Here is a 23,162-nt window from a genome sequence, read left to right as displayed (position 1 = left end):
TAATTATAGTTAGCATTTGTTTTTTTTAGGTTTGGGGTAAAGAAGCAAAAAAAAAAATGTAGTTCTTAGTACTAAATAGATTCTGTGAGACTGTATAGCAAATGGCTTAAGATCCTTCCATTGTAAAATTTGCTTAGAATAGGCTTTCCCTCCAGAAAGTTGTTAAAATAGCATATGTTGCCTCCGAAATTTTCCAGCTGGATAATGTTTCCTGCCGAACTACTCTTAGCCCTCCCAGGAATGTGGTAAACACAATGTGATTTGGAGGTTGAATCAAAGTCAGATTATTAAAAAAAAATGCTTAAACCAAATACATATGTTCACGAAGGTGAAAGGTAAGAGTAATAAATATTAGCATATGGTATAATAGGAAAATCTAAAAAAACATGGGGAAAGAGTCATGCAGCCTAAAGGAGAAAAGGTTTTATATGTTATTTGGAAAGGTTCTTGGCAAACCAGAAATTATACTTGAAACTATATTATTACAGGAAAGTGGACTTGTTTTCCTTTTCTTCCATTTATAAGTTACAATGTGTCATTTCCAGAAAAAATAAGAAAATTCTTCTAGACCTAACAATTATTGTTTCTCTAACCAAATGTCTCTTTCAATTTGGTTTCCTGATGTTTTATTACATAATCCCTCAACAGTTGTAGAAGCAAGGTATATTAATGGATTCTGAATACAATTTATAAAAGAAATTATAGGTGCTTTAGGAACACCTTTTTGAGTAAGAATGGAAAGAAGCCAAAATCTATGGATGCCAGGGAGCCTGTGAAGGTCAAGTGGGTAAGGAAAAATGTACCTGGCCTTTCTACTTCTATATTTACTTATCTATTGTCAATGATACTGTCAAAGTAAGATCTTTTGGAGAAATTTGCTGATGATGGAAGCACATAGAGAGGAAAAAATTATATTTTTAGGACTAATGCTGTTAGTCACTTGCTGTTCCAGCTCTTCAAAACACTGCTTTGATTTATAAACAAACACATTACTTAAAAGAGGTACCAAAAGAGAAACATGGAGTTTTTAAGTGTCTTTTTCAATTGTTATCACCTAACACTTCATTTGTGATCTGCTGCTCTCTTCCTCTCTCTCCCTTCCTCATTCTTTCTCTAAGTAAATTTAGGACTCAAAGACCTTTACACCTTTCCATATTAGACCAAAGAGCTGTGAGGACTGTGAAGGTCTCTGGAGGAAGTCAGCTGGGTGTGCTTATTTACGGAGTCACAAACACTGCCATGAGATGTAACATATTACAGCAGCCTAAAAAAAAAAAAAAAAAAAATGCTGCATTCTAGACCTAGAGTTAACAAACTTCTTCTATAAAGACCTAGAGAGTAAAAATTTTAGATTTTACATACAGTTTCAGTCACAACTGTTCAACTCTGCCATTATAGTGAAAAAGTAACCATAGACCACAACGTAAATGACAATATGTAAATGAAGGAGCATTTCTGTGTTCCTATAAGGCTTTATTTGTGGACACTGAAGTTTGAATTTCATATAATTTCCACATATCTTGAAATATTAGTATTCTTTTGATTTTTCTCTTTTAATTAGTATTTTTTTTAATTTAAAAAATGAAAAAAAAACAACATTCTTCGCTCACAGGCATACAAACACATATAGTGGCAAATTTGGCTCCTGGGATAGCTGACCCTGCTTTAGATCTACCCCATTTTTGATATCTTAGAATGATATTATTCTGAACCAGGAGGTATGGTCCACCTTATGCTAGGCTTCTTCTCCCCATTCCTTGAGCTAATCATGCCACTTTCTTATGTTGCAGGATGAGAAATCATTAAGTAGGGACATGTTACTTGTTAGAAGAGCATTTTGTGATGATTTCATGAAAGGGTTGTAAAAAATTCAAACTATCTTTACAGTACCATAAAGTATAAAAAGCCTTTCACATGTCACAAACACTGGAATATTAAAAAAAAAAGTTAAGTGAAAGTTTTTTTTCATGTTTCATTGTCAGATATCTTCCTACAGGCTTTCTTTCTGCCTTTAATTCAGAGAAATTCCTTCTAGCTGTTGAAAGCCTTTGTTTGGCTTCTCTCAGTTACCTACTGTTGTATAAAACACATTCCAAATCTAATGTCTTCAAAACACAGTAATTTATTATGTCTAGTGATATTGTGGCTTGGCTATGGAGCTCTACTCTTGTAACTGTGTTCAGCTGGTGGGTAGATAGGGGTCTGGACTCATCTAGGATAGCTGGCACAGCTAGGACTTTCTCTTTACATCCCAGCCTTCTTCATAGCATGTGAGCTCAGGGCAGCAATCTAAGTGAGCATAGGTAGAACCTGAAAAACCTCTTGAAGTCCAGGCTCAAGAATCTGCACTGCATTATTTTCTCCACGTTCTATTTTTCCAAGCAAGACAGGATCCTAGCCTAGGTCCAATAGAGAATTAATGAGTACCAAACAAACTACCATCAAATTGGTTTGTGTTGGCTCTTGTCATTTTGGTAACATGGAAAATTCAAGAAGATTGCCTGTGGAGACAGTGCAGGAGATGAACACAGTTCCAAGGATGAAAATGCTAGTGAGATCTTCAAACATGTCAGGACAGGCAGGTGGAGGACTTGGGAAAAAAGACATCATGCATGGTAACAATTGTAGAGACAGAGTTCTGGGAATGTTTTGGTCATAGCCACAGTCAGAACTGTGGAAGAGCTAGAGCTCCTAGAAGCTATCATAGTCAACAGTAGGGATGAGTCAACAATAAAGTGGCCAGCCTTCCATGTTAGAGTGTTTTAGTTCAGATTTAAGACCTTCTTTATCCAGAATATTATGCTAGATCTTTACAGTACTGCAAAACACAATTTCAAATGTTGCTAAGGAAACAACTGGGGATCTGAGTGACAACAGTTAAAGTGATGAGAAAGAGAGGCACAGCCAGGTTATAATATTGCTGTAGGACAGCAACCTGACCCTATCTACTAAGACTTAATGCTCAAGTCAGCTCCACCTGGAAACCTGATAATGGCACTGATAGTAATCTGTTTCTTCAAATCTAAGATGTCATCTATTTTTTTAAAGATTTTATTTATTTATTCATGAGAGAGAGAGAGAGAGACAGAGACAGAGACAGAGACAGAGACACAGGCAGAGGGAGAAGCAGGCTCCATCCCAGGAGCCCGATGTGGGACTCCATCCCGGGACCCCAGGATCATGTCACGGGCCAAAGGCAGACACTAAACTGCTGAGCCACCCAGGGATCCCCAGATGTCATCTATTTTAAATTGCATTCTGATTTATATTCTGTCAGTAACTATAATTCAAATGTGCCACTAACTGTTAGGATGCATCTGGATGGAGGTGCCTGGTGGCTCAGTTGGTTAAGCATCCAACTCTTGATTTTGGCTCAGGTCATGAACGCAGAGTGGATCTTAGTGTGGAGCCAGGTTGGGATTTTTCTCTCTCTCTCTCCTTCTGCCCCTCCTCCCACCCACTCCCTCTATAAAAAAACAAACAAATGAACAACAAAAGACATGTATCCTCATTGATTTCAGAGACAAACTAAGAAAACATGTTTTTTAGAGGTAACAACTGGCTAGTAATAATAACAAAAATAGCACGGAGTAATCAATAAGCATAGAAACACGCTAAGCATTTTTCATATTTTCCATCGATGCTTATAACAATCCATGAAGGACTTTCCATTATTGTAATTCCTATTACATGAACAAGGCAACTGAAGCTAAAGAGATTAAGTCACCTCTTCAAGGTCATGTAGCTAGTAAACACAAAGCTAAGATTTTATCCTTGGTCTAACACCAAAACCTGAACTTTTAATCACTAACCCTTATGGCTTTTCCTATAGATTGGTCATAGACATGGGACAAGATATTGTTCAAATAACCCTAACAAAAACAAAAAGGTTAAAACAAATTAAGACTTCAAAGACCTGAAATTAAAGCAGAATGGAGAAAAGCTGCAGGCAAGTGGGATCATATTCACTTTTCCACATCAGAGGGCAGTGTAAGGAATTTACTTACTAGGTAAAAGGTGAGTGCTTTCTATTCCAGACATCCCCATGTAGACATTTCATTTCTTCCTTTTGTATAACCCAAGCACTCAATCTTTAGCAAGCGTAAGAATTACTATACATATATAATCCTAAAATTACGTATTTTATGGGCAACTTTGAGAAGTTTTAAGAAAATTTTTGTCTTTATACAATGTTGGCACACAAATGTATTCAGGATTTGAAAACTTAAGCTAGATACTACTTTCCACATGAAAGCACCTAGAAGATGACATGTTTCAGCGTTTGGTGATGTTCCATCTAATTCTAATATTATACCACTATTTATTTGACTTTTGGAATGTGGCTGAACTTATTTTTTCATCCATTCAATGTAGCTTGATAAGTCATCCCTTATATCTAGTAGTATATCTAAATACCATGCTGGGGATGCTGAGATAAAAATATTGTCCCTGACTTCAAAGAGTTTGTGGTCTACAAGAAAGCAAGATTTGAATACATGGCCATGACTGAGGTCAGGATAATTTGGCAGCACAAGGAATGAACATATATCCCACATGGGTTGGTCAATTTAGCTTTCCTGATAAGCTGAAGCTCCTGCTGCATTTAGAAATATGTAAGAATGAGGGGATCCTGGAGTCCCAGGATCGAGTTCCACATTGGGCTCCCTGCATGGAGCCTGCTTCTCCCTCTGCCTGTGTCTCTGCCTCTCTCTCTACGTGTCTCTTGTGAGTGAATGAATACAATCTTTAAAAAAGAAAAAGAAAAAAGAAATACGTAAGAATGAGACATTTAAGAAAACGTAAAAATGGGACGAGATAGATGGTGCAAGAGAAGGGGAGCAAGCCAAAAGCAATGAGGCAAGAAAATTCAAGAGCAAAAATGACACCAACCATTCACATTACTCTGCAGCTTACATTTTCACTAAACTGCATATCATGAGCATCCCTACAGATCAGTGATAAGAGCTAATTCACTTTTTCTAAAAGCTACACAGTAATCTCTAGACTAGATGCAGATTATTCAACTATTCCTTTACTCTTGGACATTCAGATTATTTCCAAGATTTCACTACTACAAACAATCTTGTCATAAACGTTCATTTATGTATACCTGTAGGCTTACCTGTTTTGATTTCTCCTAAGATCATATCTGCATTTTGACATTATAGAGTCAAAGGATATTTCATTCAAAAAACCCAAAACATCAAATACGGTATTGATTTATCTTCTCATTTAGCAGTGTAGGTACAAATCTTATTAAATTTTGCTGGTTTAATGAGCACAATAAGAGATCTGAGCCACTGATGAGGTAAATGTTTTCTTTTCTGTGATTAGCCTGCTTATATCCATTGAGCATTTCCCTGTTGTCTTTTTTTTATCCCCCAGCATTTCTAGGATTCCTTTTGAATACTTAGGAGATTAGCTATTTTTCTTTTTAGTTACACACATTTCCTATTATTTGTCTTTTCACTTTTTTATAATGACTTTGTTAACATCATTTATGATGTATTTAATTATAACATTTTTAATTTCATAAATGCAAATGTATTCTTTGCTTTTATAAATTTTTCAGTTTCTTAGTATCCTCTAAAAAGTCTCCCCTACCTTGAACTTATTCTAATTCTTTTATTATTTCTAAAATTTAAATTTCTTTTTCACCTTAGAACCATCATTTTAGGGTTGCTTTATCTTTCAGAAAAAATATGATAAGAACTGGATATAAATAATAATTAAATACATATATATATCTTTTCTCAGTAGTGTAGGTCAGCTGGGATCCAAAAGAAAAACCACTCTGGAACAGTATGAATGTCATTTGGAATACCTCTTATTTTGGATGGAAGTGCTAATAGGGAGTTGGGAGAAAAAGATAAGGTAGAAAGGTGAATGAATTTTTTCCTGAAATCTGATTTTTCTCAGCTCTGATTTCTATTGCTCAAGTGGATTTTCCTCCACATTATTTCCAGCAGTTCTGAATTGGATGTGACACCTTTTTTGAAAGGCCAGGCAGCCATAGGTAAGAATGAAAGATGGCTTAAAACTCAACTTGGCTCACCAGAGGTTCTTTGAAACCATGGTGGATGCTCATGGTGATGCTTCTTTATGTTGATGCTGTAATTAGATCTTTGGAATAGTTGTTTACTTACTGGCCCAAAAATTTGAATTTAAATCTAAAGAGTTTGTTTATAATTGTAAAACTGTTGAAAGTGAAATGAAAGTCTTTTCTTGCTAAATTCAGCCCCATAGTCAATCCATCACCTCTCAAATGCCAAAATATAGTACTTTTCAGCTTTGGTTATTTCTACATTTGATCTGCTGTCAAACAGCAGTTAAGCTGATGCACAAGCATTATTTTGAAAAGACCATTTCTAAAGACAGAATTCAAAACAAGAACATTATAGTCTCCCCCATTAATGTCAAGTAAATAATACTCTGCCAGACATTGTTGGGGCACTTCTGAAAATCTATTCTCTTTCAAATTGTACTGCATTGTATTCTCCGAAGAATGTCTGGTCCTTGTTTGAAATTGTTTGGAGTAAAAGTTTTCAAGAATAGTGTTTTTTGGAAGCTGGGTTGGCTTTTCTTGGAAACTGTTTTGTTTTAGAGAGTAGTTTTCTGGATAAATGCTAGAATGAGAACAAGCTGAATAGGACCACCCTGTGTAGGGGGCTATCTCCAGTTAGAAGATAGTATCAGGACAAGCTCTTCAGTGTGTGGAAGAGGGTTTCAGAATGAAGTAGAAACACCCAGAAAATCAATATTAATTCCTTTGTCACTTTAATTTTTCCTGTGGGTCTTAAAGTGGGCCTAGTAAAAAAGATCACCAATATGGCGTTAGTGGCCCTGGCTATTTGGATTATCCCTGAGGCTATGTTTCAGCCCAGGAAAAATGCAAGCCTGATGTTACTTTTAGAAAAGTGGGCTCCAGGGATACAGTCATTTCTGTTTCTCATATTCTATAATCCAAGCAAGTGAAACGTAGACTCAGTGATAACAACCAAAAACATTAATTAGTTAATTCAACTGAAATTTTTAGAGCCCTTAAAATATATGAGGCACTGCAGGAAATACAAAATAAATAAAACCAAGATAGTGGACATACATTAAAGTCAGGATATAGCAAACAGGAATAATTAAGGAATTACCTATTTTGAAAAGGAAAGAAACCCCAGAAGATGATACATTCTTAAAGAAAAAGTCAGGCAAAATGGACTTTTGACAGGTAGGAACAATTCCAAGGTCCTGGGTGGAAATAGGACTCGTACCTCAAAAGTCAGAGGAGAAAATCTGTTCTAATTTTCTAGTGAGTAACAACTCTATTCAAAGCATCATGCTTCCCGCTGGTGGAACAAAGTTGAAACAGACATGAATTGTGTAGGAAGGAGCTCAGGGGGATAAGACACATTCTCAAATAAAGATTATATCTATCTATATCTATAATCTATATTTATTCCTATCTATAGATACCTGTATATATAGATCCTTGTTCTGGGAATTGTGTTGGAATTTAGAGAAGTACTTGGCATAATAGTAGGCCAGAGCCAACTGACTTAAAAAACACATACATGTTATATTTCACTATGGTATCTAATTCTCATCTTAAAAGTATCATGAGAGGTAGACAAAATAGTCTAAGATTTATTTTTATCTCTGTTTTACAGGTAAGGAAACTCGGTTAAGAGAAGAGGGCTTTTGTTATTATTTTTTGTTGTAGTTGTGTTTCACTCCTCAACAGTAGTTTCATGAGGTTGTTCTTGCTAAAGGAAATTCACCTTGTGAATTTCTTGAGGTTTTACTCCTCAACAGTAGTTTCATGAGGTTGTCCTTGCTAAAGGAAATTCACCTTGTGAATTTCTCTGTGAGACCAGAGAATCAGTTGCTTTATTTCTGCCCACCAGCAGATTGGACATTATGCATTGTGCTCTTGGCATTCATGATTGACAATCTATATACTGAAGTTGTATGAAACTCAGTTTCTCCATATGTTAAGTGGGAGGTAATAAAGCCTATTTACAAAAATCAAACAGTAAAGTCTTTTAAAAATGATACACAAAGGTAAGGTGTTAAGTTTTGCATGGTGAACATTCAGTCCAAATTCAGAGGCATGACACCGTTTTTAAAATTTATCCCAGTGAAAGATGCTTAAAATCTGAAATATTTAGGCCTATGAGGAATTTGTCACAATCAACAAAATTGCACTATCACCAAATTGTCCACATTCTACTGGGAGCTAGTATTTTCATTTAGCTTGAAAGGCAAAAAAGATCAATTTTATTGTAATTTTACAGAGCTGCCTTATTCCACTTCATAAACAGATAAGCATCAGCATATAGTGTACTGTGACTATGCATAGATAATTTAAGAGATCCTGACGGACTTCAGAATTGGTTTTATAGATGTTGGTTTCATTTATAGTACTATCATACTTCTGGCACCTTAAAATATGTGTTGATGTAGTGTTAAACAATGAACGGAGACAAAGGACAATGAAAAGATACAGAACTTGCTAATATCTAATACACAAGTCTTAATGTTACCTTGCAACTTCTTTCTTCCAGAGAATCAGCTAGAGTTAAAATGGTAGGAACAATTATTAATCATTTAATCTTTGGTCAGGTTCAATGAAAATGCCAGGTTATAGGTTGTAACAGAACACAGCTTCTTGAGATTAAAAATAAGGGACAAAAAGAATCTGGAGATTTAAATTTGCCCTAGGGCAATAGTTTTCTGCACAAAATAATTTCTGTATAATGTAATATAATAGGAATGATAATTTTGGCTGTGACATAAATTCATTCATAAAAGTAACCAAGTATAGGGTAGCTCCTGCAACTAGGGCTATTGTATTTTCTCCATCACCTCCTTTTTGAAATTTCTTTTCAGTTAGGAAATCTACCTTCTAAACTGGTATGGAGATATTTCTAAGTGAAAATATTTTTTTCAATGTTAAATTTAAAAAGACGAACTGAACAAAACATGTCAGTTTCCATTAATCTAGAATACTTTTCAGCATTACAATCTTCCAGGAAGAACTTTTTTTTTTCTTTTTTAATAGAGTCCTGTAAGTGCTTTCTGGTGTACAAAGACACCCCCTGAAAAAAACCCTGAATAACCTCAGCCACATTTGCTATATTATAACATCAGGATGTTCAGTGAAAGGGCTTAAAAGACTTGATTATTAGACATGAGATTTTTGTGGTTAATGAGAACTCCTATGAATCAACATCTTTGACTTTTAAAGGAGAAAGCTTGACTGCAATTTCAATACCAATGTCAGGTTAGGACAATACACCTGACTATAGGAAAATATTTGGAGATTCACACAAAAAGAGGTTACTAGAGCAAAAATAAGTTAATTTTACTGAAAAAGACCAGGAAGTAGCTTTGCACAATGCAGCAAGCACCCAAAACATGCTAGAACTGACACTACACTGGATTTCTGATTGCTGATGAGCCTGCTAGTAACATACAGGAAAACTCCAAAGTGAGAATGAACATGTAGGCTATATAATAACTTGGGCCATGGGAGTCAGGGAAAGAACTGCATTATTAGCCTTTGTTGTGGAAACGCTTCCTACTGACATTTGTACAGCTGGGGAAACAGGCCAAGATGATATGGAAAACATATTTGAGAAGTGATTCTTAGTTCTGGAGTGCTCTAGATGCTCAAACTTATTAATATATCCTATAGTAATTCACATTTAATCACCTCTGCCCAACCCTAAAGGGTAATACCCAAATTATTCAAAAGTCTCTTAATGTTAGGCTAGGGTTTTATAGATTTAAAAAGCACTTTCCCATAAACCTGGATGGTGGCAAAATTACTGACTTAGTAACTTGTATATGTTCTTTTGATTTTTTTCTTTTGTCTTTGAATTCTAGCAGGCAGCAAGAGTTTGTAATGTATTGCTTTAGGGCTTTTGCTATGGCTGAAAGGTGAAGCAGGCTTTTCCTCAAGGCATATGAAAAAACAGAATTTTTTTTTTTTTTTTTTTAGAAAACTATGCACATTACTGGAAGGGCAGAAAACTGCAGAGTACTCTTGTGATGCAGGGGAGACTGAGAGAATAGAGAGTAACTGAGATTTCTCTGGGTCCTTGGGTCTGGCTCCTAGGCACTATCCATTGCCAACATACACCTTGAATTTGGAAAGTGAGAATGGGAAGTGCGGAAAGGAGTGGCCTATTAGTACACCTAAAGAAGCATACACCAGGCACAGATCCATGCCCAAGACCACAGACAAGGGGGACTCAAAGGAATCTTGTAGGCTTGAGACAGAGGCTGTCCTGGCAAAAATGAAGGAAAGTATTATTGATGGCCGGTTATTTCTATACTTGATTTATACAACCCCGTGGGCTTATGACTTAACAAAGATTATGTGACCAGTCAAAGATAAAGCAAAGCAAAACAAAACAAAACAAAAACCAAAACCAAAACCAAACCAAAACAAAAAACAACCCAGAACTGCTCAAGCCCTGTCCAGATTCCTTCTGCTGCTCCAACCTCAACTTTTTCAATTGAAGTTAATTCTAAATTGTAATCCCCCATCAATTGCCAAAGATTTCACCTCTGGAAATCCAGCTGCTAAAGCTATTTTTCACCAATAGAAACATGGAACAATTTATATTTTTATGACTAACTTCCCAGAGACCCTGTATGAGTAAAAAAGCTGTATATGAAAATGGCTTTTTAAGTTGTTTGGAAGCATCGCATTATCTATATTCAAAACAGTTGCTGCTGAGGAATAAAGCAGGGGGATTGAGAAAAAAATAAGAAAGGGTCTATGACTTATTATGAAAAATTCAAAAAACAAAACAAAATAATAAATGATAAGGCTGTATCAGCTGAGTAAAAGCTTATGTTTGCTTTTGATAGGACAAGTAGCAAAAAATTTTAATAATCTGATTGTTTCATGAATTAGGATCTTTTTTAAGCTCTAATGTTTTAGATTACTAGAAAAAAGAAGAATTAAATAATCACATAGTGAATGTAGTTTATTGAATAAAATAATGCTTTTGCAGTTTTCCCCTTCATTTGGATATGTGTGTGTCAATTTTATTGAGATATGTTTTACACTCAATAAATTTCACCAATTTTTTAAGTATATAATGTTATGAGTTTTGATAAGTATGTGAAGGCTTACAAGGGCTGCTATAGTCATGATATAGAACATTTCTATCACCCACAGATAGTTTCCCTTTGTTCTTTTGTAACCAGCCTTCTCCTCTATGGCTGATCTTCAGCAGCAACAGATTATTTTTCTTTTATTTTCATATTAATTTATTTTGACAAGAATACTTTACATGGGATATATCCTCTTAACATATTTTAGGTGTACAATACCATATTGTAAAATATATGCACAATGTTGTACAGCAGATCTCTTATTTATCTTGCATATCTGAAACTTCATGCCCATTGATTAGTGACTCCTGATTGCCCTACCCCTAGGCCTTGCTAACCACTATTGTATTCTCTCATTCTATATTTCATTTAACACAATGTCTTCAAGGTTCACCAACACTGTCACATATATCAGGATTTCCTTCTTTTATATGGCTAAATAATATTCTATTGCATATATGTACCACATTTTCATTATCCATCTGTCAAAGGTCATTCAGATTGTTTCTTTATCTTGGCTATTGTAAATAGTACTGCAATGAACATGGGAGTGGTAAACATCTTTCTGTGATTCTGACTTTCATTCTCTAGATAAATACACATATGGAATTTATGGAGCAGACAGTAGAAAATTAAAAAAGAAATAGGGGCACCTGTGTGGCTCAGTGGTTGAGCATCTGCCCTTGGCTCAGGTCATGATCCTGGGGTCCTGGGATTGAATCCCACATGAGGCTCCCCAGAGGGAGCCTGCTTCTCCCTCTGTCTATGTCTCTGCCTTTCTCTGTGTCTGTCATGAATAAATAAATAAAATCTTAAAAAAAGAAAATAAAAAATAGAGATAAAGAAATACAGAATAGAAAAATCATATGATCACCTCAATAGGTGCAAAAAAAGCATTTGATTAAACTCACCATCCTTTCATGATAAAAACTCTTAAAATTAGGAGTAGAATTTTTAAAAAGATTTTATTTATTCATCAGAGACAGAGAGAGTAGGCAGAGACATAAGCAGAGGGATAAGCAGGCTCCCCTAAGGGAACCCGGTCAGGACACGATCCCAGGACTCTAGGATCATGCCCTGAAACAAAGGCAGATGCTCTCAACCACTGAGCTACCCAGGTGTCGTTAGGAATACAAATTACTCCAACATAATAAAGGCCATATGTGAAAAGTTCACAGCTAATAACATACTTGTGAAAAACTGAAAGCTTTTCCTCTACAATCAAGAATAATGCAAGGATGCTCACTGTTGCCACCTCTATTCAAAATAATATTGAAGGCCATAGCCAAAGCAATTAGGCAAGAAAAATAAATAGAAGTCATTCCAAATCAGAAATAAATACATTTGTTCTTGTTTACAAATGATATATTTCTATATAGAGAATACAAAAGATTATACACACACACACACACACACACATCTACTAGAAATGATAAGTGAGTTCAGTAAAGTTGTAGGATATAAAGTCAGCACATAAAAATCATTTGTGTTCCATACACTAACAAAAAACTATCTGAAAAGATAATCAGGAAAACAATTACATTTACAATGACATAAAAAGAAGAAAATATTTAGAAATAAATCTTAATAAGTGAAAGATTTATACATTGAATACTACAAAACATTAATGAAAAGTTAAAGACACAAACAAATGGAAAGACATGTTGTACTCATGTACTGGAAGACTTAATATACTTAATATTGTTGAAATGTCCACACTCCCAAAGATACCTAAAAATTCAATGGAATCTATCAAAACTTCAACAGTATTTTGTACAGGAATAGAAAAAAAATCCTAAAATTCTCAAGGAATCACAAAGGACCCTAAATAGTGAAAAATCATCTTGAGAAGAACAAATCTGGAGGCCTTATATTTCCTGACTTCAAAACATATTATAAAGCTACAGTAACCTAAACATTATGGTACTGGCATTAAGACATACATGTAGACCAATGAAGCAGAATAGAGAGCCCAGAAATAAATCTATGCAAAAACAATCAACCGATATTAGAAAAGGGTACCAAGAATACACAATGGGGAAAAAATATCTTTCAACAAGTGTTGCTGGGAAAACTGGATATCTACATGCAAAAGAATGAAATTGGACTTTATTTTAATACCATATACAAGGGGCACCTAGGTGGCTCAGTTGGTTAAGCATCTGCCTTCTGCTCACGTCATAATCCCAAAGTCCTGGGATGGAGGCCCACAATAAGCTTCCTGCTCAGTGGGAATCTGCTTCTCCTTCTTCTCCCTCTGCCTGCTGCTCCCCCTGCTTGTGCTCACTCTCTCTTAAATAAACAAACAAATAAAATCTCAAAAAAATAACAAAACAAAAATCAACTCAAAATAGATTAAAGACCGAAACATAAGATCTGAAATTGTAAAACCCTTAGAAAGACACATGGGGGAAAACCTTCATGGCACTAATCATCGCAAATATTTCATAGTTATAATACAAACAGCACTAGCAACAAAAGCAAAAACAAACAAGGGATTTATTTTCTATCACTCTTATTTTGCCATTTATCTCTTCTAGAATTTCATTATAAATGGAGTAATACAGGATGTACTTCTTTATGTCCGACTTCTTTCACTTAGCATAATACTTTTGATATTCATTCATATTATTGCAAATGCCCATTGTTTATATCTTTTTATGACTGAGTAATATTGTAAGGATATATCATATTTGTTTATCCATTCATCAGTTAGTAGATATTTGGGTTGTTCCCAATTTGAGAATATGATGAATAAAGCTTCTATGAATATTCATATGCAAGTTTTTATGTAGATTTATGTGGTATATTGTAAGTGTAAGTTTAAATTCATAAGCAACTTAAAAAATGAAGTGATTGCACCATTTTACAATTCCAACTTATGCAATGCATAAGTTCTGGTTGCTCCACATATTTGCTAATATTTTGTATTATTAGTTTTATTAATTTTAATTATTCTTGAGTGTGGGTACTTGTATCTGACTTTGATTTTAATTTGTGTATACCTAGTGATTAATACTGTTGAACATTCTGTATGTATGTATTTGCTATCTATAAATTTGGCAAAGGGTCTGCTCAAACAGTTTGCTTGTTTTTTAAGTGGGTTGTTTATTTTTCTATTATAGACTTGTATCCTTAGTGCTATGCAGATTGAAAGAAGATGAGCAACTGTTTTTTTAATTATAAGACGGTATCACCTATACAAAAAATACTAAATACTTTTTAAATAAGCAATTAGAACTAATAAGAGTTTAGCAAAATGGTACAGTTTTGCCAATATGTAAAAATTAATTTTATTTCCACATATGTGAATATGAACAAACATACTGCTAACAATACATGAAAGCCATCATTTACTAAGGTATAAAAACAAAAAATAATTCAGTATAAAGTTAACAGAATATATACAAGTCCTACACATTGGAAGCTAATAAAGTTAAAAAGTTAATAAAATTTATAAAGAGATATATTTGTCCTGGATCTAAGATTCATATAATTCTTAAGGTGCCAGTTCTCTTCAAAATGACTTAGAGTCTAAAAAGTAACCCAAGTTAATATCCTGGCTGGATATTCTTTTAGACATGACAAGCTAAATATATATCTATATATAAGTATATAGATATAAATATACATAATATATATATATATATAAAACAAGCTAATTCATCTATATGTATATATGTAAATGTAAAGGACCTAGAGTGGTCAAAGTACTTGGGGAAAAGAAGAACAATATTATAGGACTCATACTTCATTATTTTAAGGATTATTATAAAGCTACAGTAATAGATGCTGTGGTACTGCATAAAAACAGACATATGTTTGACTGGACTATTATAGAAAATCCAAAAATACCTGACAGATATAGGGTCAATTGACTTTTGTCACAGGCACCAAGGCAATTCTACAGGCAAAGCATAATCATTTGAACTAATGGTTCTGGAATAACTATCTAATAATATGTAAAACAATAAAAAATTGGAAGAATGAAACTCAATCTTACAGTACATCATACACAAGTACTAAGTCACAATGAATTGTGGACTTAAACATAAGAGATAAAATAATAAACATTCTGGAATATATATATATGAATATATATGAAAATATTATTGAAGGCAATACTTTTAAAGTAGCATATAGACAGCACAAACTGTAGAAAAATTTAATACACTGGATATCATCAAAGTTAAAAGTTTGTCTCTTCAAAAGGAACTGTTAAAAACTTTTAAAAAGCAAATAACTTTTTGAAAACATTGGTACATATATATATATGCATATATATATATGTAGCAAAGAGAATGAAGTGAAGGAACTTGGAGAAATGTGGTGAAATCCTAATTAAGGCTGAATTTTATTTTTAGAATTGTGAGACAGTTTGATTCATCTTCTAGTCCTATGGAACGAACAATTTTCCCCTCACCTCTCCCTTCTACTTTTCCCCATAAACTTGTGCAAACCTATTAGAATCCTGCTAAAAGCATGACAAATTTCTCAGGCACTGTGTTTAGATTCTAGGTGGAAAGTCCCTGCCACATGTGAAGTAGAAGTTTTAGGCTAGAAATCCATTTGATTACAAGGACTTCCATTATCTCATTCTCCAATATAACATGAGATTTGGACAGATTATTTATAGCCATGAATGGTTATGATCCAGAACAATACTGTTAGATGACAGGCAAAATAAATTGACAATTGCTGTTTTCTTTTTTGTCTACTTTTCTCCATGACCTGATCTCATATAATAGTAAATTTGAAAATAATTAATACTTAAAATATGAAAGGGCCTTTAAAATAGTTTTCCAAGCATCATTTAAAATGTTTTCTATTCTTTTATGAGTTCTAGACATTGCCTATGGAATTTAAAGATTTTCAAGCACTGAAGTTGGCATAAAGTAGATTTCTTTTAGACTTATCAATAAGGATTAGCACTTAAAGCACCAATAGGATGTTGCTATCTTATTTTAAGGATCTGTTCCCACCCTGGATACACAAAGTTATGTATTTTAATCAAGTAACAAAGTGGCTAGAATAAAAAATGTTCCAAACTCATATACACTCAGTCACTAAATGAGTCATAAATGACTGAAACCTTGAAAACTGACTGATTAGCTTAGAAATTTGAAAGATCTCTTTATCATTATATAGCTTCTCTTTTTTTTTCCCATCAGAAAACAGTACATAACTAATAATACTACCTTTACTAAACTTTTGATCATTTTCTCTGGTCCAAAATAGACTCTAAAAGCACCAACAGACATCACTTATTCTTGGGAATAGATAATTAGAGATCATATTCTTCTATTTTTGAATATAGCCACATTGCAGGGATATAAATATTATCTCTTATGAAAACTTTCATTGCTTAAACTCATTTCATATTCCTGTCTTACAGCTTTATTAACAGTATAAAAATACTTCTCTATGATTATTCTCATCATGTCTGTATTTTATAACATATTAAACCCTACATGATATCATTGGTTGACTATATTATTTGAACTTAGAAAGTATATGTATGCACATATCTGTTACACTTCTATTTTTTATTCAAGGTATTTAACTCTTTTTACATATTATGAGTCCTGAAACACAAATGTCAATGTAATTTCTTTTCAGAATACATAAATCTACCTAATACATCTTACATATTCTGTATAATAATGCCATATCCTACACAGTAAGAAAGTGAAGTCTAACATAATACCAAAGCATGAGCTGATACTTGAGCATTATCTAATATTTTCATGAATTATACATTTAAGTACTTGTTATATAAGATATTATTTTATGTCTTTTTTTAACACAAGAATAAAAAAATAATTATTCAACAAGCCTTTCTTCAGCACTGGCTTTTTTTTTTCTTACTAACAGTATAAAATATACAGCACAAATCCTAAAATGGGGCATTAAAATAATTAAAAAATACATTTCCTAATACTTTCTTTCATTTTTCCCCAATTAAAATTGTTATTTTCCAAACTATAGGCCAAACCCGTTCATTTTTCCTCTTTCACTCTAAGCACTACCCTAGATGCCATCATTCAGTAGTCCAAACTACTCTCATATATTTTAATATGTATGTCTTCTAAAGTTCTTGGTTAAATATTTCTTCCTAGATTCAAGAAACCTATGTTTGTTCTCTTTGCATAATATTAAATGGAACTCTAAAATTATTTATTACGAGTTTATAAACCGAACCAAATACAAATTGTAGTGGTGAAAAATACAATGTCTAAAATAAAATTGTCACTGGAGGAACCTAACTGGTTAGGAACTACAGAAGAAGAGATTTGTGGACTTGATGAATGGGCCCTAGGTACTATTTGAATGGAAGGAAAGAGAGGCAAAAAAAGATAAAACAATGAAGAAATGCTTGGGAATATGTGGGGCAATATCAAGAGGTCCAGCATACATGTAATCAGAGTCTCAGAAGGAAGGGAAGAAAAAATAATTTAGGGAAATAGTAGCCAAAAAATGTTTCAAATTTTATAAAAAACAAAAGATAACAAAAGAAGATCCAAGGAACTGCAGAAAAATAGGTAAGTTAAATAAACAATCAAGATGCATCATAAGAAAATTACTGAAAACAAATAATTTTTAAAAATGTAAAACAACTATAGAAAACATACATTAAATAAAAGGAAACAAAGATGATAATGCTGCTGGATTCTCATCAGATTAAATCCAAGTCAGATGACAATGAAATGACAGTTAAAGTAATTGAAGGGCAATAAACCGTAAACCTAAAATTCTACTACCAGAAAAACATATTTAAACTAAAATTTAAACAAATTTCAGAAAAATAGAAAGAGAGAGTTTGACTCCAGCAGAGCTGCTGTAAGAGAAATGTTAAAGGATGTTTTTTAGGCTGGAGGACAATAATATCAAATGGAAAGGAACCTAAAGAAATGAAGAACATAATAAATTATATACATGTAAGAAAATGTAACTATTACTAAATTTCTTTAAAGGCAATTATAGAAATAAAATATCTGAAAAAAGGATAATGGACAAAATTTAAAATGTACTATTATTAAGTTTTTTCATTACATATGAAATGGTATAAAATTATTTGAAGGTATACTATAACAAGTTACAGATGAAAATTGTCAACACTGGAGATCCCTTGGTGGCTTAGCGGTTTGGTGCCTGCCTTCGGCCCCAGGCATGATCCTGGAGTCCCCGGATTGAGTCCCATGTCAGGCTCCCTGCGTGGAGCCTGCTTATCCCTCTGCCTGTGTCTCTACCTCTCTCTCTGTGTGTGTGTGTGTCTCTCACGAATACATAAAATTATTAAAAAAAAAAAAAGAAAATGTCAACACTAGAGTAAAATCCACAAAATTAAACAAAGAAGTATAGCCTATAAACTAATAAAGAGATAAAGTAAAATATTAACACATACTCAATCCAAAAATACAAAATAAAAATAGAAAAAAAGAAGGACACCTGTGTGAATCAGTTGGTTGAGCCTATGACCTCTGTTCAGGTCATAGTCTCAGGATCCTAAGATAAAGTCTTGTGTTAGGCTCCTCCTTCAACAGGGAGTCTGCTTGTCCCTCTCCCTTAGCACCGCCTCCCCCATTCTTGCTCTCTCTCTCTCAAATAAATAAATAAAATCCTTTTCAAAAATAGGAAAAAGGAAACAAAGAATGGATGAGACAAAAATAAAATCAATAGCAAAATGATATGTGTAAACTTAGGTACATCTATCATTGTATTAAATATAAACTGCCTAATATACCAAATGAAAGAAAAATACTATAAGAATAGATTTTAAAAATACTTTATTTATTTATTTGACAGAGAAAGAGAGAGAGAGAGCACAGGCAGGGGGAGCACAGGCAGAGGGAAAGGAAGAAGCAGGCTCCCTGCTAAGTGTGGAGCCTGACCAATGTGGGGCTCTATCCTAGGATCCCAGGATCATGACCTGAGCCAAAGTCAGACATTTAACCACCTGAGCCACCCAGGTGCTCCAAGAATAGATTTTTAAAGACTAAGAAGCAATTTTAAGTCTTCAAGAAATTCACTTTAAATGCAAAGACTAAGAGTAAAGGCATCTGATGGAAAACATCAGATCATGCAAATAATAAATCTAAGGGGATCCCTGGGTGGCACAGCAGTTTGGCACCTGCCTTTGGCCCAGGACGCGATCCTGGAGACCCAGGATCGAATCCCACGTCAGGCTCCTGGTGGATGGAGCCTGCTTCTCCCTCTGCCTGTGTCTCTGCCTCTCTCTCACTCTCTGTGTGACTATCATAAACAAATAAAAAAAATTAAAAAAAAATAAATAAATCTAAGAACACTGGAGTGACTATATAATTATCAGACAAATTATTTCCAACATGGAATATTACCAGAGATAAAAGTGGATATTCATTATGATAAACATTATATATAGGATTAGAATAACATAAATTACATATGTTAAATTACTGAAATACTATCAACAAATGTAGGATATATGCTCATCTCAAGTACTTAGGAAATATTCACTAACACTGACAATATTCTGGGTCATAAAACAAGGCTCAAAATTTTAAATCAGTAGTTAAAACACTACTTCTGCTCAACATTATATCAAAGTCCCAAACAATGTGAAAGAAAAGAGAAAAAGCAATAGAATAAAAATTAAACTAATTAAATTATAAATAGATAAATAAGTAATAAATAGATAATAAAAGGACACAGATTGGAAAGGAAGAAGTAAAGCTATCTTTTTTGTAGATGACATGATCATGTACCAAAAAAATTTCATGAATTTACAGAGCTACTAGAAATAGGTAGTTTTGCAATATTACAGGGTACATGATCAAAAAAGTAATTATATTTCTGAATATGATCAATGATCATGTTATATTTTAAAAATACCATTTTGAGGCATTAAAAACTTAAAAACACACAGAGATAACTTTAACAAAGATATGAATATGAAGACCTATATGTTGAAAAGAACAAAATGTTCCTCAGAAAAAACTAAAGAAACCAAAATAGGGAGATATACTATGTTCATGGAGTAGAATACTCATATTATTTAAATGGAAATTTCAATACCACTAGATTCAAAATACATGCATACTTTCTTAGAGAAACTGACAATCTAATTCTAAAACTTCTGTGGAAATTCAAATAACATAGATTAACAAGAAAAATTTTGAAAAATCAGAACTAAGTCAGAAGACTTACACATGCTGTAAAGCTGCATTGAGGAAATGCAGTATTTCCATGAAAACTATAGACATACAAGTTAACATGATTTATATACAGCCCCAAATTAAACCTATACATAAATAGCAAATTAAATTTCAAAATGCCAATATTATTTAAAGGGAAAATATATGGAAAATAATGAGTTGTGATGCCTACATTGTACCACAGAAAAAATTAAACTCAAATGCACCAAAAAAAAAAAAAAAAAAAAAATCAAAAAATTTCTGGAAGAATACGTGGAAGAAATCTTTATGTCCTTGGGATAGGCAAAGATTTCTTAGGTCACAAAAAAATTAATCATAAAAGGAAAAAAATGATAAATTGGAATTTACTTAAGTTAAAACTTTTGCATTTTAAAAATTTCTTCAGAAAATGAAAAAAACAAGCCAGAATGAAAGAAAATATTTCTAATACATATACCTAAAAGGAACTTTTATCTAAAATTTATTTTTTAGAAACCTACAGCTGAATAACAAAAGGAAAATGCTCCCTTTTTAAAAATGGCAAAAGATTTTAACATGTGCTTCATAAAAGAAAATATATAAATGACCACATGAAATTCTCAGCATTATTAGTCATCATGGCAGCAAGACACCAGCACCCCTCTGCTAGACTGGCTAAAATTAAAACTTCCCAAAATTGCAATATTAGTGAGAATGCAGAGCAACCAGAGGGTAACACTCTGCTGGTGCAAGTATAACATATATAACCACTTCAGTTTGGCAATTTCTTGTAAAATTAAATATACATTTAACATATGATTCAGTAATTCCACTCCTAAGTGTTTACACAAGAGAAATCAAAACATATTTCATGTAAATGTTCATGGAACCTTTATTTAAAATGCTGAAAACTAGAAATCTTTCAAGTTTCCTTAAAGTGCTAATGGCTAAACAAATTGTGGCACAGACTCTTAAAGGAATACTAAACAGCATAAAGAGCAAAGAAGAAAATCTCTTGTAATAATAAGACTCCATGTTGTGATTAGTATTAAAGCTGATTAAAAGAACATAAAATAAGCTTTACAAAATATTAATAATGATACAATTTTCAAGATTAATTATGTTTCCTTTTATGTGTATTTACAGGTAAAAGCACTGAGCATTATATTAATTTGAATAAGTAGATGGGCAATGGATGTTTTGTTATGGTAATATTATTGAATTATTGGCTCTGCATCCAGCCATCACATTGTGATCTACCAAAAAAGTATCTTCAACAATCTTAGTAAAGTGACAAATATGAAATCTTACCTGATATGTTATAGAAATTTTCCTTTGTAACTAGTTATTCACTTTTTTAGTACCCACACCAATAGTTCTAATTGTCCCTTTGTTTGGTATCCTAGCACATTTTACCATGGCAATATACCATAACAGATTGTAAATGGGTAAGAGCTGAGCCCTTGTTTAGTAAATTATGAAAAATTATGGGAATTATGAGAAAATAGAATGATCAAAGAGTGTTTTCAGGAAGGCTAGTTTTAGAAATGAATATATATGGGGGTGCCTGGGTGGTTCAGACAGTTCAATGCCCGACTCTTGATTTAGCCTCAGATCATGATCTCAGGGGTATGAGATCAGTCTCTGCACTCAGTGGGGAGTCTGCTTGAGAATCTCTCTCTTCCTCTCCTTCTGTTTCTTCCCCCTGCACTCTCATTCAAATAAATAAACACTTCTTTAAAAAAAGAAAAGAATATATACGGAAGTTGAGGAGTTTTAAATTGATTCTGTTAAAACAATCATGCCACAGAGTACCCTGTACGATGACTATTACTAGGAGAGGCATCCCTAGGTCTGAAGAGCTCCACTCAACAGCTCTCCATTCTTACCTCTTGCTTCCTGCAGTCCATTCTCTTAACAGCAGCAAACTAAGTGATCAATATTTTTAGCAAAAATTGGATTTAAAAAAATTGTCTCACTGCTATTCAGTCAAAACTCTCCTACATGTGTCCACTGCAATTGTAATAAAATACAAACTCCTCAAATCAGAGGCCAGATTCTTCTCTCATTTTGCACTTTTCTCCTTTTCCATATCTGTGTTCTGGTTATATACATCTTTCTGTTTCTCAGATATAACAAGTTTACATCTACCTTGGTTTTTTTCCTCTGGTTACTCAACCTAAAGCAGACATCCCTTGTTTTATTGCTCTGTTTCACCTTCCCAACATTTATCACTGTCACTATTGCTCTTCTCCTTCTTCTAATATGCTTTATGACAGAAAAATCAAAACCTTTTGTCTTTTTTTCCCTCTCCATTACCTAAAACTGTACCTGATAGGTTCTCAAAATATTTTTCCAATAGGGAAATAAATGCTAAATAGTTTTTATAAAGATTATTTTTTAAAAAGACATGTTGGTGTTGTTAAGCAACAACAAAAAAAAAAGGTTCTATTTTCTGATGTAAATTTATTGTTTCCTAAAGCTAAAGGAGTCACATGGTATGTCTCTCATTTGGCTTTACGTCTCTAAGGAATCTTTGACTGCAAGACAATCTAGAGAAGGTAGAAATTTCAACAAGTTCAATTAATTGCATAGTAGTTTCCCTGAGGGCATTTCTAACATTCTTCTTAGGTCTTATTCATAAAAGAGCTTCCTTAAGTGACTGCAATAGACAGCATTCCTTTGAAAACTGTCACCTCTACACCTGTGGCTTTATTGATTTCTACATTGTTTTTACTCTTGAGGTAGCAAAGTCAAAAACAAAATGAAGATCATGCTAAATGTTTGATTGTAAATAGGGAATTATTTTCTCCAAAGAATTGTTGTGATTCTGAATAGGATAAGATTAGGCAGTAATTATCGTCCTGAGCTGAGCAGTAGGTTCTA

The 23,162-nt window shown here is 33.4% G+C and overlaps 1 protein-coding gene across 1 annotated transcript in view; it reads right to left on the bottom strand.

Moving 5' to 3' along the window:
- The window catches only part of ZNF385D (zinc finger protein 385D), an 875,841-nt gene that overhangs the window by 370,490 nt on the left and 482,189 nt on the right, over nt 1-23,162 (bottom strand). The gene's annotated exons all lie outside the window — the stretch shown is intronic.

Source organism: Vulpes vulpes, chromosome 11, assembly GCF_048418805.1.
Source record: "Vulpes vulpes isolate BD-2025 chromosome 11, VulVul3, whole genome shotgun sequence".
Taxonomy (NCBI): domain Eukaryota; kingdom Metazoa; phylum Chordata; class Mammalia; order Carnivora; family Canidae; genus Vulpes; species Vulpes vulpes.
Note: the sequence above shows the minus strand (reverse complement) of the source record. Positions and strands in the feature narration are given on the sequence as shown.